General features: G+C 33.4%; 1 pseudogene; it reads left to right on the forward strand.

Annotated features, from left to right (window-relative positions):
- Positions 1-14,406, forward strand: part of LOC108527994 (26S proteasome non-ATPase regulatory subunit 14-like) — a 38,059-nt pseudogene that overhangs the window by 8,241 nt on the left and 15,412 nt on the right.

Below are 14,406 nucleotides of genomic sequence, written 5' to 3' on the forward strand. Positions count from 1 at the left end.
TCTCATCATCACTCGCCATCAGAGAAATGCAAATCAAAACCACAATGAGATACCATCTCACACCAGTTAGAATGGCAATCATTAAGAAGTCAGGAAACAACAGGTGTTGGAGAGGATGTGGAGAAATAGGAACGCTTTTACACTGTTGGTGGGATTGTAAACTAGTTCAACCATTATGAACATCTTTTCATGTGCTTATTAGCCCTATATGTTTTACTTGGAGAAGTATCTATTCAAACCCATTGCTCATTTTTGAGTTGCTTGTTCTGTTTGTTCTTGTTGTCGTGTTGTAGACCCTGTATATATTTTGTATATTATCCCTTATTAAATCTATAATGTGAAAATATTTTCTCATTTCATGGATTTTTTAAAACTCTTCTGATAGTTTCTTTTGGCAACGAAAAAATGATAATTTTAATGAAGTCCACTTTATCTATTTTTCTTTTTGTTGCCTGTGTGTTTGGTGTTTATCCAATAAATCATCAGTTATTCCAATGACATGAAGCTTTTACCACGTTTTCTTGTAAGAGTTTTGTCGTCTTAGTTGTTACTTTTATGTCTTTGATTTTTTTGTTGATTTTTTATATGGTATACAATGAGTTAACCTTCATTCTCTTGTACATGGATATCTAGTTTTACTAGCTCTATCTGTTAGAATGACTACCCTTTCTTCATTCAATGGTCTTGGAACCATGGTTCAAAATCATTTGACCATTTACACAAACGTTTATTTTGTGGCTCTCTTTTCTATTTAATTGGCCAAAATGTCTGTTTTTATGACAGTATCACATTGTTTTGATTACTACAGCTTTTAAATAGGTTGTGAAGTTGAGAAGCATAAGTCTTCCATCTTGATCCTTCCTTTTCAAAATTGTTTTTGCTATAAGGGTTTGCTTGAGATTCCAAATACATTTTAGAATTCTTTTTCTATTTCTGCTAAAGCACCGTTGTGGTTTTGACAGAGATTGCATTGAATTGTAGAAAGCTTTGGATGGTATTGTTATGTTATCAATATAAAGTCTTCCAATCCATAAACATGAAATTTGTCTCCATTTATTTATGTCTTCTGAAAATTATTTCAGCAAAGTTTTGTAGTTTTCAGTGTGCAATTCTTTTGCCATTTCTGTTATGCTTATCATTCTCTTTGATTTTATTTTAAGTACATTTTTTGCTTTATTTTCTTTTCGATAGCTTATTGTTAGTATATGGAAACACAACTGATTTTTGTGTATTGATTCTGTATCTCATAACATTGGGGAATTTATTAATTTTAATAAATGTGTGTATACATAATTTTTAGAGTTTTTTTTACATATAAGATTATGTCATCTGTGAACAGGAACATTTTGACATCTTCTTTTCCAATATGGATATGTTTTATCTCTTTTTCTTGCCTCACTGCTATTTCTAAGACCTTTCAGTGTTATGCTGAGTAGACGTGGGGAATGTGGGCACCCTTGTCTTGTTCCTGATCATAATGGGGGAGATCTTTCATCTCTCAGCAGTTACTATGATGTTAGTTGTGGGTTTTTCATGTACCGACTTTATTGTATTGAGTAGTTTACTTGCTTTTAGTGTATTTAGTATTTTTATCATGAAAGGGTGTTAAATTTTCAGAATACTTTTTTGCCTCTGTAGAGGTAATCATTTTTCCTTTGTTCTAATAATGTGGTTTATTATATCAATTAATTTTCATATCTTAAAACTTCCTTACAATCCAAGAATAAATTTCACTTGCCCATGGCATACAATCCTTTCAGTATGTTGTCAAATTTACTAGTATTTTGTTGAAGATTTTTGTATCAGTACTCATAAAGGATAGTGATCTATAGTTTTTTCTACTTGTAGAAATTCTTTCTGATCTTGGTATGGGGTAATGTTGGTCTCAGCAAATAAGTTAGGAAGAATTTCCTCTTCTTCAATTTTTTGAGTGTTTAAGAAGCATTGTTGTTTGTTCTTTTATGTGTTTGGTGACATTTACCATTGAAGCATCTGGTGGAAGGCTTTCTTTTTTGGGAGATTTTCAATGACTGTTTCAATCTACTTACTAATTAAAGGTCTATTCAGGTTTTCTACTAATCATAATTCAGTCTTGGGAGAGAGTGTGTTTCTAGAAAACAGTTCATTTCATCTAGGTTATCCAAATTGTTGGCATACTGTTGTTCACAGTATTAATTTATTTATGTAAAGTCTGAAGTAATATCCCAAATTTTATGTTTGATTTATTAATTTGAATCTCCCTCTTATACTCTAAATAATCTAATGATTTGTTAATTTTCTTTATATTTTCCAATAAACAAATTTTGGCTTTATCAGATTGAATCCATTGTCTTTCTAGTCTATTTATCTCTGTATGAATCTTTATTACTTCCTTTGCTAGTTTAGTTTTAATTGGTTCTTTATCTAGTTGTTTAAGTTGCAGTTAGATTCTTGATTTGACATTTTTTCTAAATGTACAGTTTTACAGCTATATCTTTCCCTCTTAGCACTGCTTTCACTGCATTCCATAAGTTTTGGCATGTCGTGTTTTTATTTTTATTTTCCCAGCAGTACTTCCCAATTATACTTGTGATTTCTTTTTTGACTCATTGGTTGTTTGTGTTGTTTAGTTTCCATTTATTTGTGTATTTTTCAGTTTTCTTTCTGTTATTTAGTTTTAGTTTCATCCTATTGTGATTGAAAAAAATGCTTTACATGTTTTTAATATGCATATATTTATTAAGACTGGTCCTGTGGCTTAAAACATAGTCTATTCTGAGGAATGTTTTATATTCACTTGAGAAAAATATGTATTCTGCTGGTACTGGGTCAAGTTTTCTATATATCTGTGTTAGGTCCAATTACTTTAAAGTGTTGTCTAAGTCTTCTACCATAAATCTTCTATCTAGATGTTCTATTGAATATTGAAATTGAAGACTTGAAGGTTCCAGCTATTATTATGTCTATTTCTCCTTTCAATTATAGTCACATTTGTTTCATGTATTTTGGAACTCTTATACGTGGTAAATATATGTTTATAATTGCTGTATCTTCTTGGTTAATTGACTCTGCTATTAATATATAACATGCTTTTTAAAACTGTCTTGTAACAGTTTTTAGTTAAGGTCCATTTTGTCTGCAATTATTATAGTATAGCCATCCTGCTTTGCATGAAATATGTTTTGATTACTATTTGCATGAAATATTTTCTCGTATTTTCACTTTCAATCTATTTGTCTACTTAACACTAAAGTGTGACACTCATAAAAGGTAGTATACAGCTGGACTCTGTGTTTTTATTAAGACTACACATTTCTGTCTTATAACTGAGGAGCTTAATCCATTTCCATTTAATGTAATTACCAAGAGAGAAGAATTTAGTTCTGCCATTTGTTATTTGTTTTCTGTATGTTCTTTAGTTTTTTTTTTTTTGCTCCTCATTTCCTTCATTATATCTGCTTTTGTATTTAGTTGAGATTTTAGAGTGACACATTTTGTTTACCTTTTTTTGTTTTGTATACTCTATAGAATTTTCTGATTAACACAGAGATTAAATAAAATAAGAAGTTAAAATAATGTATTTTAATCAATCACAACTTCAATTATATACAAAATTCTATTCCTATATATTTATATCCATTTTATATCATTTATGTCAAAATTATATCTTTATACATTTATGCCCAATAGCATAGATTTATAATTGTTTTATATGTTTATATGTTAAATTACATAGAAAGTTTTAAGTTGAATTAAAAGAAAATTATAATGATATTTGGCTTAATATTTGTTATGTATTTACATTTACCAAAGAACTTTGTGTATGAATTGGAATTACTATCTGGCATTCCCTCATTTCAACTGAAAGGAATTCCTTTAGTCTTTCCTGTAGGTTAAATCTAGTGGTGGCAAACTCTCTCAGCTTTTGTTTTCTAGAGATGTCTTAATGTTTTCCTCATTTTTGAAGGACATCTTTGCTAGATACAAATTTTTTGTTTTCTCTAGCACTTTAAATATATAATTGCACTACCTTCTGGTTGTGGTTCTAAGGTTGCTGAGAAATTTGCTGGTAATCTAATGATTCCTCTTATGAGTGAGTTGTTCCTCTCTTGTTCCTTTCAGGATTCACTTTGCCTTTGGCTTTTTATAATGGGTTGATTAAATGCATCCCAGTGTTGATTCTCTCTTTATCCTCCTTGAAGTTTGATAAGCTTCTTAGATTTGCAGATTCATGTCTTTCTTCAAATTTCAGAAGTTTTAGCTATTATTTCCTTAGTCTTTCGACACCTCCTTCTCCTTTCAAGATTTCTTAAGTGTGTAGCTAGTCTGCTTAATGGCATCCCACAAGTGTTGTAGGCTCTGTTCGTGTTTGTTCAGTCATTTATCTTTTTTTAAACTCATACTCATTATTTAATTTTTTCTATCTCCAGGTTCTCTATGTTTTTCTTTTGTCTGTTTAAATTTTTCATTAAACCCTCTAGTGAATATTTCACTTCAATTGTTTTATTTTTCTGCTCCAGATTTTCCTTATGATGTCTTTTCCTAATTTCTACCTCTTTGTTGTATTCTCATTTTGTTCATCTATTATTTTCTGATTTTCTTAGCTCTTTGCACATATTTTCCCATAACTCTTTTAGAATATTTAAGACAAATAATTTAAAATATTTGCCTACTAACTTTAATATCTGGGCATTGTTAAGAGTGGTTTGTATTTACTTATTTTGTTCCATTGTATTACCTATGTTTTTCTTTGTATGACTTACAAACTCTGTTGAAACTTGAGCATTTAACTATTACAGTGTAGTAATTCTGGAAATAACATTCTCCTCTTTTGTAAAGGTTTTATGTATGTATGCATGCATGCATGTCTGTATGTATATATATATATATATATATATCATAAAAACTGTAGTATTCCTTTTGTCTTGAGACTTTTCTAAACTTGCTTTTGCAAAGACTATGACTTGTTGAATATGATAGCCAAAACCTCTCTTCTTGTGGCTCATGTTCAGCTAGTGTTCAGACAGAGATTTTCAGGAATGCTAGGAGTTAAAACAAAACAAAACAAAAAATAAACCTAGAAAAATAAAGAACAGCAACCAATTTCCATTCTGTGCCGGGGCACTCCAACAACACTTAGATAGATAGGTTATATCCAGGCCTAGGATTCAACAAAAAGTGAAAGTTTAAGTTCTCAGTACTTTATGTGACTGCTTTTTAATGTCTAAATTTCCAAAAGATTTTTATTCTAGTTTCTCCTCTAGGTCTAAGATGTCCTATTGCATACATCTCCACCTGGAATCATTTGCCCTCGGCATCTGTATCACCTTGTAGCTTTTGTGACAGTGCCTGCTGTTTTTCCTGGTTGAGTTAGGCAGAGATCAACATTTTGCTTCAACACTTTAGATATCCTCCAGTCTGATTAGAACACACTTACACAGTAATTTGCAAATAAGACCTATTCTGTTCCCTCTGATTCAAGGGGGAAATAGTAGCTAGTTGCTACTGCTCAAGACTAAAATTGCTGCCACACTGAGCAGGATGTAGAGCAGGGGTGAGTAAAAATACTACAACACTTTATGACTGTTTTGTAAACAGCTTTGTCTTGATTGAAAATTTACTTGGATGCTATAAACCTTTGGTTATTTTCCAGACCTCTTACAGAGTTTGTTCATTTAGCTTCTGGTAGTTTATTCAGGGGAGGAAGGACTGCTTAGTGCTCCAAGTCTTGGGGAGTTTCGTGCTCCTAGTCTGCCATTTTGCTGATATCACTTTCCTTGTATCTATTTTTAAAACATTTTAATAAAAGGCTTGTTTGGATTAGTGGATGATAGCATGTCAAAATTATTATCTTTTGATTACCAGTAACACTCCACATGTTCCATAACTTTACCAAGGAGATACATTTTTTATTTTGTAAGTATTTTGTTTCTTGAATGTGCCACTTTATATATTGAAGGTTTTGAATTTGGATACGTTTTATAGGGTAAATATATTAGTCGTTGTTATTATATTTTCTTAGATACTTAGAAAACATTTACAAGTGAGGGAACTCATATTGTCTGAAATTTATAATATAAAAAATGAAAAATAATCAATAGCTGATTACAATGTAGGATATATTTGTTATCCTGAGATTCTAATAATTTCAGGAAATACTTCCAGACTACCTTATATAAATTTTCAAGTTTTCTTTTTTCCATCCTAAAGAATGTTAAACTTTGGTTTTGTCTCTGTGTTCTAATTTCCTCCATTCTTTTATTTCTACATTTTATTTCTAAAAGTGTATTTCTAAAAGTGTTAGTGCATTTGCATATTTATTGTTTTCTCCTCTCCATTCATTACAAATGCCTGGATTATTTTTAGGCAAGCAGCATAGGCTATTGCCGAGGTTGATAAATCATATTGCTCAGTAGCACTGGGCAAGATTTGCTGCCTAGCTTACTGACCTCCCAATTGCATAACTTTTTCTGATATCCTGAGTTAGGAGATTTTAAATCTTGTAATTTCAACCTTTTCATTCATTAAGATACTGCTCATTCAATTTTATGTTAACTTTCTATAGTGTTTATATTCCCTGCCAGTTGTATAAACAAAGAGGATGTTTTGGAGACCCTGAGGAGTTTGGAATTATTAACAATTTGAAAAATTTCCTGATCAGACAAATTTGGAAAAAAAAGAAGAACAAAGAAATGAATGCTTTTAATATGTTAGCAGTAGTCAGACCCACAGCCCATACACACCAAGGGTTTCAGGGATGGGAACATAGAGATATGTCTGATCAGAAATAAATGTCCTCACGGTATGATTCTTATAATTATCTTAATAACATAAGTGCTGGATGATGTATTCTTATTTGTTTCATGTGTTTCTTACTGAATTTCCCTCTCCTTCAGCAGCTTGTCTTTTTCTACCACCACCACCAAGTCATAAAAACCTAGACTTTGAACAAATTCAACAAAAGAGTCTCATATCACTTACTGAAGAAATGACAAAATACTAGATTCCCAATATGTGTTTCACAAATATTAATTTTGAATTTAAGAAAAGATAGGTAGGAATTAATGGGAAACTGAAAATTATAATAGACTTTTCTTCAATAATGTTATATTAATACTTCCACATATTCAAAAAAATGTGTATTTCATAACAGATTTTGATATGCATTACATAATTTTCATCCCCATAATAGCTCTGTGTAGTAGATGCTACTAATGTTTTTAAGTATAATTATTATGCATAGTTAAGGTTAGTGAATTCCTGTGTTGGACCAGTGTTTAGCAGGTCATAAATTTCAGAGCCAGTCCTCAAACCATATCTTCTAATTTCATACTTTTAAAGAAAAAAGCAGCATAGGTACCTGATAGATGATATTAGACAGACAATCTAAGATGGAAATCTTGCTCATAGAATACTGGCAGTAACTGTATCTGTAATAATAACTTCTATAAGAAATGCCAATCTATGCCCCTGCTATCATTTAATGGGTTTTGAGTATAAAAATTTTTGACTGTAAGAAAATAATAAATACATAAATATTAAAGGACAGTGGGATGAATAAGATAAAGAAATAAACTTTAATATTTTAATCAAAATTTAGGAATTTTATAATTAAGGTGGCCATCATTTCTGACAGATTATGAAAATGAGCTTTTTAATGAGATAAATGGCAAGAGAGATAACACTGTGGTATCCAATTTGAAGTGGCAGTAGATTTTGTAAGCTACTTTGGACTTATTGTTACAACTTTTTTTTTCCTGTAAATGAGAAAGCTACAGAAACATAAAAGAAAAGCAGTATCTAAGTAAAACAAAGTAAAATATTTAGTAGACACGGTCCATTGCCCTCCATGAAATATTTATATGCAGAATAAGTTTCCCTAGTGGACTCTTAAAGACTTATTTGTAGAGTATACTATTTTTAATGCTCTTATTTCATCTATTACAACTTGGAACTTGCTATACAGGTCAAAATGGCAACATTGTGTGCTTGAGTTTTTCTCTTTATTACCACCTCAGAAGATAATAAACTATGGAGTTTATGATTATCCTATCTATCAGCCCTTTACTTAAAATTTTCCTTGTGGAAAGAAAAGAATAATCACAGTTATATTTTACAAAATGTGTACATATTTATCTTAAAGCTTATGAAACAATACTGGCAATATGCATACATGAGACAGCTCTGGTCTCTTAAAATGCAATTCTTCCTTGTCTGTTTACTGTTTAAATAGATTTGCTAGTTTCATTTGCAATTTCTAAAACTTGCAGACCCTTCACAGTTATATCTGACACTTCCACATTTAGAGTCTGTAACATGTTAAGAATATTTATTCATTCTGGATTAAATAAAAACGTGGTAAAATATGATAAATCTTGTTAAAACTTTCTCTATCTATCCCCACGAGGGCACATAACCTCATTCGATGCACTTAATGGTTTATCATTAATATTCTATCTACCTTGAAATAACAATTAGCAGTTATCAAAAAATGATTATTATAAGTTGTTAACACATATTTTATATGTATATTTTATCCTTTTCCACAAAGTTTGTAACAAATTTGTCTCCAGAAATTTGTCTCTATAGGAAATAGAAAAAGTATCTCAATTTCCATTTGATACATACAGAAACTGAGGCTATGAAAAGGAGCCAGGCTTGTGGTAAATCTAATAACAGACATCCTGATATACAGTTCAATGTATGACAATTAGCTTATATACAATCTATTAGAATGGTGAAGGAGGGCCAGACACCATGGCTCACACCTGTAATCCCAGCATTCTGGGAGGCCAAGGTGGGCGGATCACCTGAGGTCAGGAGTTCAAGACCAGCCTGGCCAACATAGTGAAACCCTGTCTCTACTAAAAATACAAAAGTTAGCTGAGCGTGTTGTCAGGCACCTGTAATCCCAGCTACTCGGGAGGCTGAGCCAGGAGGATCAGTTGAACCCAGGAGGTGGAGGTTGCAGTGAGCTGAGATTGCACTACTGCACTCCAGCCTGGGTGACAGAGCAAGACTCCATTTCAAATAATAATGATAATAATAATAATAATAATAATGGTGTAGAAGGTGGAAAAGAGTGAGGAGGAGAAAAAGAAAAGTACTGATAGTACAAATACTAGAAAGGATGAAGAGATGATGAGAATTAATTGGAACCATCATTTCCTGGTGAGAATGCAAAATGTTACAGCCAATCTAGAAACAGTTGAAATTTTTTATAATGTTCGACATACATTTACCATATAACTCAACAAACCCACTCTTGGGTATTTACGCAAGAGAAATGGCAGCTTACATTCATACAAAAACCTGTATGGAATGCTTACAGTAACTCTATTCATACTCATACCAAACTACAAATAACCCACATGGCTTTCAATGGTAAACTGGATTGCATCTATACAATGGAATACTAAGGAATAGAATAAGAATAAGAATGAACTAGAGTATTGAGATATACGACAACTTAAGGACATTATGATGAATGAGAGTCAGTTTCAAAAGTTACATGCTGTATCCTTTCCATTATATGATTTTCTCAAAAAGACAATACTAGAGTGATGGAAAAAAGAATAGTAGTTTTTGAAAGTTATGAGTGGACGACATAATACAACTAGTAAGGGATTAAAAGGAGTTTTTTAGAATGATGGTACTGTTTTGGTTTCTGATTGTCATGGGGCTACATGAATCTATGAGTGTGTTGAAATTCATCAAAGTCTTACTTTTTGATTTACAAAAAAAGTTTTACTGAAAGGCAACTTAAAACTAAAGTTTAAAATAAATATTTTAAAACAGCTGCATATAGAAGGTATAGGTAAAAGTAAATTTAAGTGATTTTCCAGTATTCTTTGACAGAGTAAATAGCATCTAGCAGACAAAGAAAACTTGAACGATTTTTGGTTAAATTTGAGATTTAAAAAATGGTAAATGAAGATAATACAATGAAATACAATGAAACGTTCAGAGTATTGTTTTTAAGCACAGCCACTTTCCCTATCTTATGTGACCCCAAGTGCATATTTTCTGTTTAGATGGCTGTCAAAATAGGTGTGATATCCTCAAAATAGTCTACATTTAAAGGGACTATCTCTTTACTTTTGATCAGAATTGATCAGTTTTAGAGAATTTTATATTGTCATTAATCATTAGGGGAAAAGCTGAAACTAATTTTTTTCAAAGATGGTTCAAAATAAGACTACGGACTGATTAAAGAGGAATTAAGTTCTGCTCTTATTTCTAGGATTCTGAAATTCACAGCAGTTGCCCATAAATATTGAAAGTAGATTCTTGAATTCCTCAGGGATTTAAATTCAAAGTTTTATATTATTTCTGATTAACATGCTATTGAAGAGTGAACTAATTCAATAGTAATATGTTAACACTCAGAAAGCAAGCTGATAATATTCTGTAGATAAATTCAGATTTCATTTCAGCTATTTCTTTTCTATCAGATTATTTTGGGTCATCAAATTCAGATAGAAGTTGTTTTATTTATGGCTTTTAAATTATAGTTTTTAAACAGAAATAATTAGAGTAAAGAAGATCTGCATAATAGTATTGGGGACTCAGTAACATAGCTATTGAATGAATAGTTTTTCTAATAAATGATAGAAAAAAAGACTCGTGGTTGGGTGTGGTGGGTCACGCCTGGGTGGGCAGATTGCTTGAGCCTGGGAGTTCAAGACTGGTCTGGGCAACACAGTGAGGCCCCATTTCTACAAAATATATATAAAATCAGCTGGATGTGGTGGTGCACACCTGTAGTACCAGCTACTCAGGAGGTATGTATGGCAATCAGGAGGGTGAGGTGAGAGGATCACTTGGGCCCATGAGGCAGAGGTTGCAGTGAGCCATGATTGTGCCACTGTACTGTAGCCTGGGTGACAGAGTGAGAGCCTGTCTCAACAACAACAACAACAACAACAAATAATGAAGAAAAAATCTCCCTCAACACAGCCTCTCAAATTTCTTTGGATTTAACAGCTTTATTGAGATATTATATGTGTGTGTGTGTGTGTGAATATATATATATATACACACAATTTTCCTATTAAAATGTGAAGTATAAAATTCAACGGATTATAGCATATTTATAGATTTATGCCACCATCAGTACAATCTAATTTTAGAATATTTTCATCACTACAAAAGTAGTATCACACCCATTTGCAGTTACTCTCCATTCCCCACTCTGAACCCCACCTTTAGGCGATCATTAAATAACTTTCCATCTCTATAGATTGGTCTATTGCAGACATTTCATAAAGATTGAATCATACCATGTATGACCTATTATGACTGGTCATTTCACTTATTGTCATGTTTTTGAAGTGTATACGTGTTATAAAATGTATCAGTTCTTGTTTATGGCTGAGCAATATTCTAGATCTGAAAGTATGACATTTTGTTTATACATTTATTGGTTAATGGACATTTGGGCTGTCTTCACATTTTATCTATTTTAAAAAATTTTTTTATTTATATTTTTTGAGACAGAATCTCAGTCTGTTACCCAGGTTGGATTGCAGTGGCATGATCTCAACCCACTGCAACCTCTGACAACCAGGTTTAAGTGATTCCCCTGCCTCAGCTTCCCAAGTAGCTGGGATTATAGGTGTCTGCCACCACCCCTGGCTAATTTTTGTATTTTTAGTAGAGATGGAGTTTCATGATGTTGGCCAGGCTGGTCTCAAACTCCTGACCTTGTGACCCACTCGCCTCAGCCTCCCAAAGTGCTGGGATCACAGGTGTGAACCACCACGCCCAGCCACATTTTGTCTATTTTTAATAATGCTATGAAATTCACTTACACACTTCATGTGAACCTATGTTTTCACTCTCTTGGGTAGATACCTAGGATTGAAATTTTCGAGTCTTATTGCAGCTCTGTTGAACAGTTTAGAAAAATGTCCAACTATTTCCCAATGTGGATATATCATTTTACATATCCACCAGAAAATCATAAAACTTAAAATTTTTCCATATCTTGCCAACACATTATTTTCTATTTATTACTGTAGCCACTTACTGGGTCTAAAGTGGTATCTCATTGTGGTTTTGATTTGCACTTTTTTGGTTACTGATCCTGTTGAAAATCATTTCACGTGCTTATTGGTTGTTTATGTATGGCAATCCTATGCCCATTTTAAAATTAGGTGATACATTTTATATTTTGGGGTGTAAGTGTTCTTTACATATTCCAGATTTAAATTGCTTATCACATAAATGAGTTTTATATATTTTCTCTCAGTCTGTGAATCGAGTGTTGACTTCCTCAATGCTGTGCACCATAGAACACAAAAGTTTTCAATTTTGGTAATCAAGAAACTACTTCAGATGCATGCAGAAAATGTACACTACTAGGGTCATGTAAATAACAGCATTTATTGCTAGTTTGTATTATGTTGAATCACGAAAACAAATGTCTCTTCTTTAACATAAGTTATGCACTTACTTAAAGTAGTGCACCCTCACACAATGTTGGATTGCTGCTGATAAGGAAATGGTAGTGATAACATTTTAGTCTTCCTTTCTGGCAGTTGTAGTTTGTGCTTGTAAGGCTCTGAGTTTATCTTACCGTGATTCTTGAAATCAGGAGATGGCCACGAAACATATAAAAATATTGACAACTCTTTAAGGAACTCCAGTTCTGGCTTTCTGAGGTTCATAAGATTGCGCTTCCACATTCTTTCCAAGCTTTGCCCATGTAACGTCAGTAGAACGCCAACAGTATTTCAACAGTAGTTGTTGACAAGGATCGCCACTTCTCTTTTTTTCCATGGAGATAGGCAATGTTTCAGAGAGGGACTGCTCCAGCATCCTAGGTTGTAGAAAAAAGACAGCATAGAACAGAGAACCCTGGTTATTTTCAGAGGATGTGGTACATAAATACGAAATAACCCTTTGTTGTTTCAAAAAACTAAAATGCCATGGCTGTTTGTTTCTGCAGCATAACCTAGCTTCCTCAACATGGCAATCACAAAATTTACTAAGTATATGTGTCCTATGGTCATAGATCATCTATTTCTTAAAATTACATAGATATTTTATCTATATCTTGCATGTAGTGTGGCCAGAATTGGTGGGTTCTTGGTCTCGGACTGTCGTGGTGAGTGTTACAGCTCTTAAAGATGGTGTGTCCGGAGTTTGTTCCTTCAGGTGTTCAGATGTGTTCAGTTTCTTCCTTCTGGTGGGTTTGTGGTCTCACTGGCTTCAGGAGTGAAACTGCAGACTTTCACGTGAATGTTATAGCTCATAAAGGCCCTGTAAACCCAAACACTGAGCAGCAGGAAGATTTATTGTAAAGAGGAAAAGGAAAAAAGCTTCCAGCCTCTCTAACAGGACCATAGCCAGTTGCCACTGGCTAGTTCAGGCAGCTTGCTTTTATTTCCTTATCTGGCCCCACCCACATCCTGCTGATTGGTCCATTTTACAGTGAGCTGATTGGTCCTTTTTACTGAGAGCTGATTGGTCCGTTTTGACAGGGTGCTGATTGGTGCGTTTACAATCCCTGAGCTAGACGCAGAGTGCCCATTGTTGCATTTACAATCCTCTAACTAGACATAAAAGTTCTCCAAGTCCCTACTAGATTAGCTAGACACAGAGAGCTAGACAGAAGAGTTCTCCAAGTCCCCACTAGGTTAGCTAGCTAGAGTACTGATTGGTGTATTTACAAACCCCGAGCTAGACACAGAGTGCTGATTGGTGTGTTTACAATGCTTTAGCTAGACACAGAGTGCTAGACAGCAAAGTTCTCCAAGTCCTCACTAGGTTAGCTAGATACAGAGTACTGATTGGTGTATTTACAAACTTTGAGCTAGATGCAAAGTACTGATTGGTGTATTTACAAACCCTGAGCCAGACATAGAGTGCTGATTGGTGTGTTTACAATCCCTGAGCTAGACAGAGTGCTAATTGGTGCGTTTACAATGCTTTAGCTAGACACAGAGTGCTAGACAGAAAAGTTCTCCAAGTCCCTAGTAGGTTAGCTATCTAGAGTGCTGTTTGTTGTGTTTACAAACCTTGAGCTAGACACAGAGTACTGATTGGTGTATTTACAAGCCCTGAGCTAGACACAGAGTGCTGATTGGTGCGTTTACAATCCTTTAGCTAGACATAGAGTACTAGACAGAAAAGTTCTCCAAGTCGCAACTAGGTTAGCTAGTTACAGAGTACTGATTGGTGTATTTACAAACCTTGAGCTAGACACAGAGTACTAATTGGTGTATTTACAAACCCTGAGCCAGACATAGAGTGCTGATTGGTGCGTTTACAATCCCTGAGCTAGATACAGAGTGCTATTCCCTGCATTTACAATGCTTTAGCTAGACACAGAGTGCTAGACAGAGAAGTTCTTAAGTCCTCACTAGGTTAGCTAGATACAGAGTACTGATTGGTGTATTTACAAACCTTGAGCTAGATACA

This window comes from Rhinopithecus bieti, unplaced genomic scaffold (assembly GCF_001698545.2).
Source record: "Rhinopithecus bieti isolate Rb0 unplaced genomic scaffold, ASM169854v2 scaffold_4919, whole genome shotgun sequence".
NCBI lineage: Eukaryota > Metazoa > Chordata > Mammalia > Primates > Cercopithecidae > Rhinopithecus > Rhinopithecus bieti.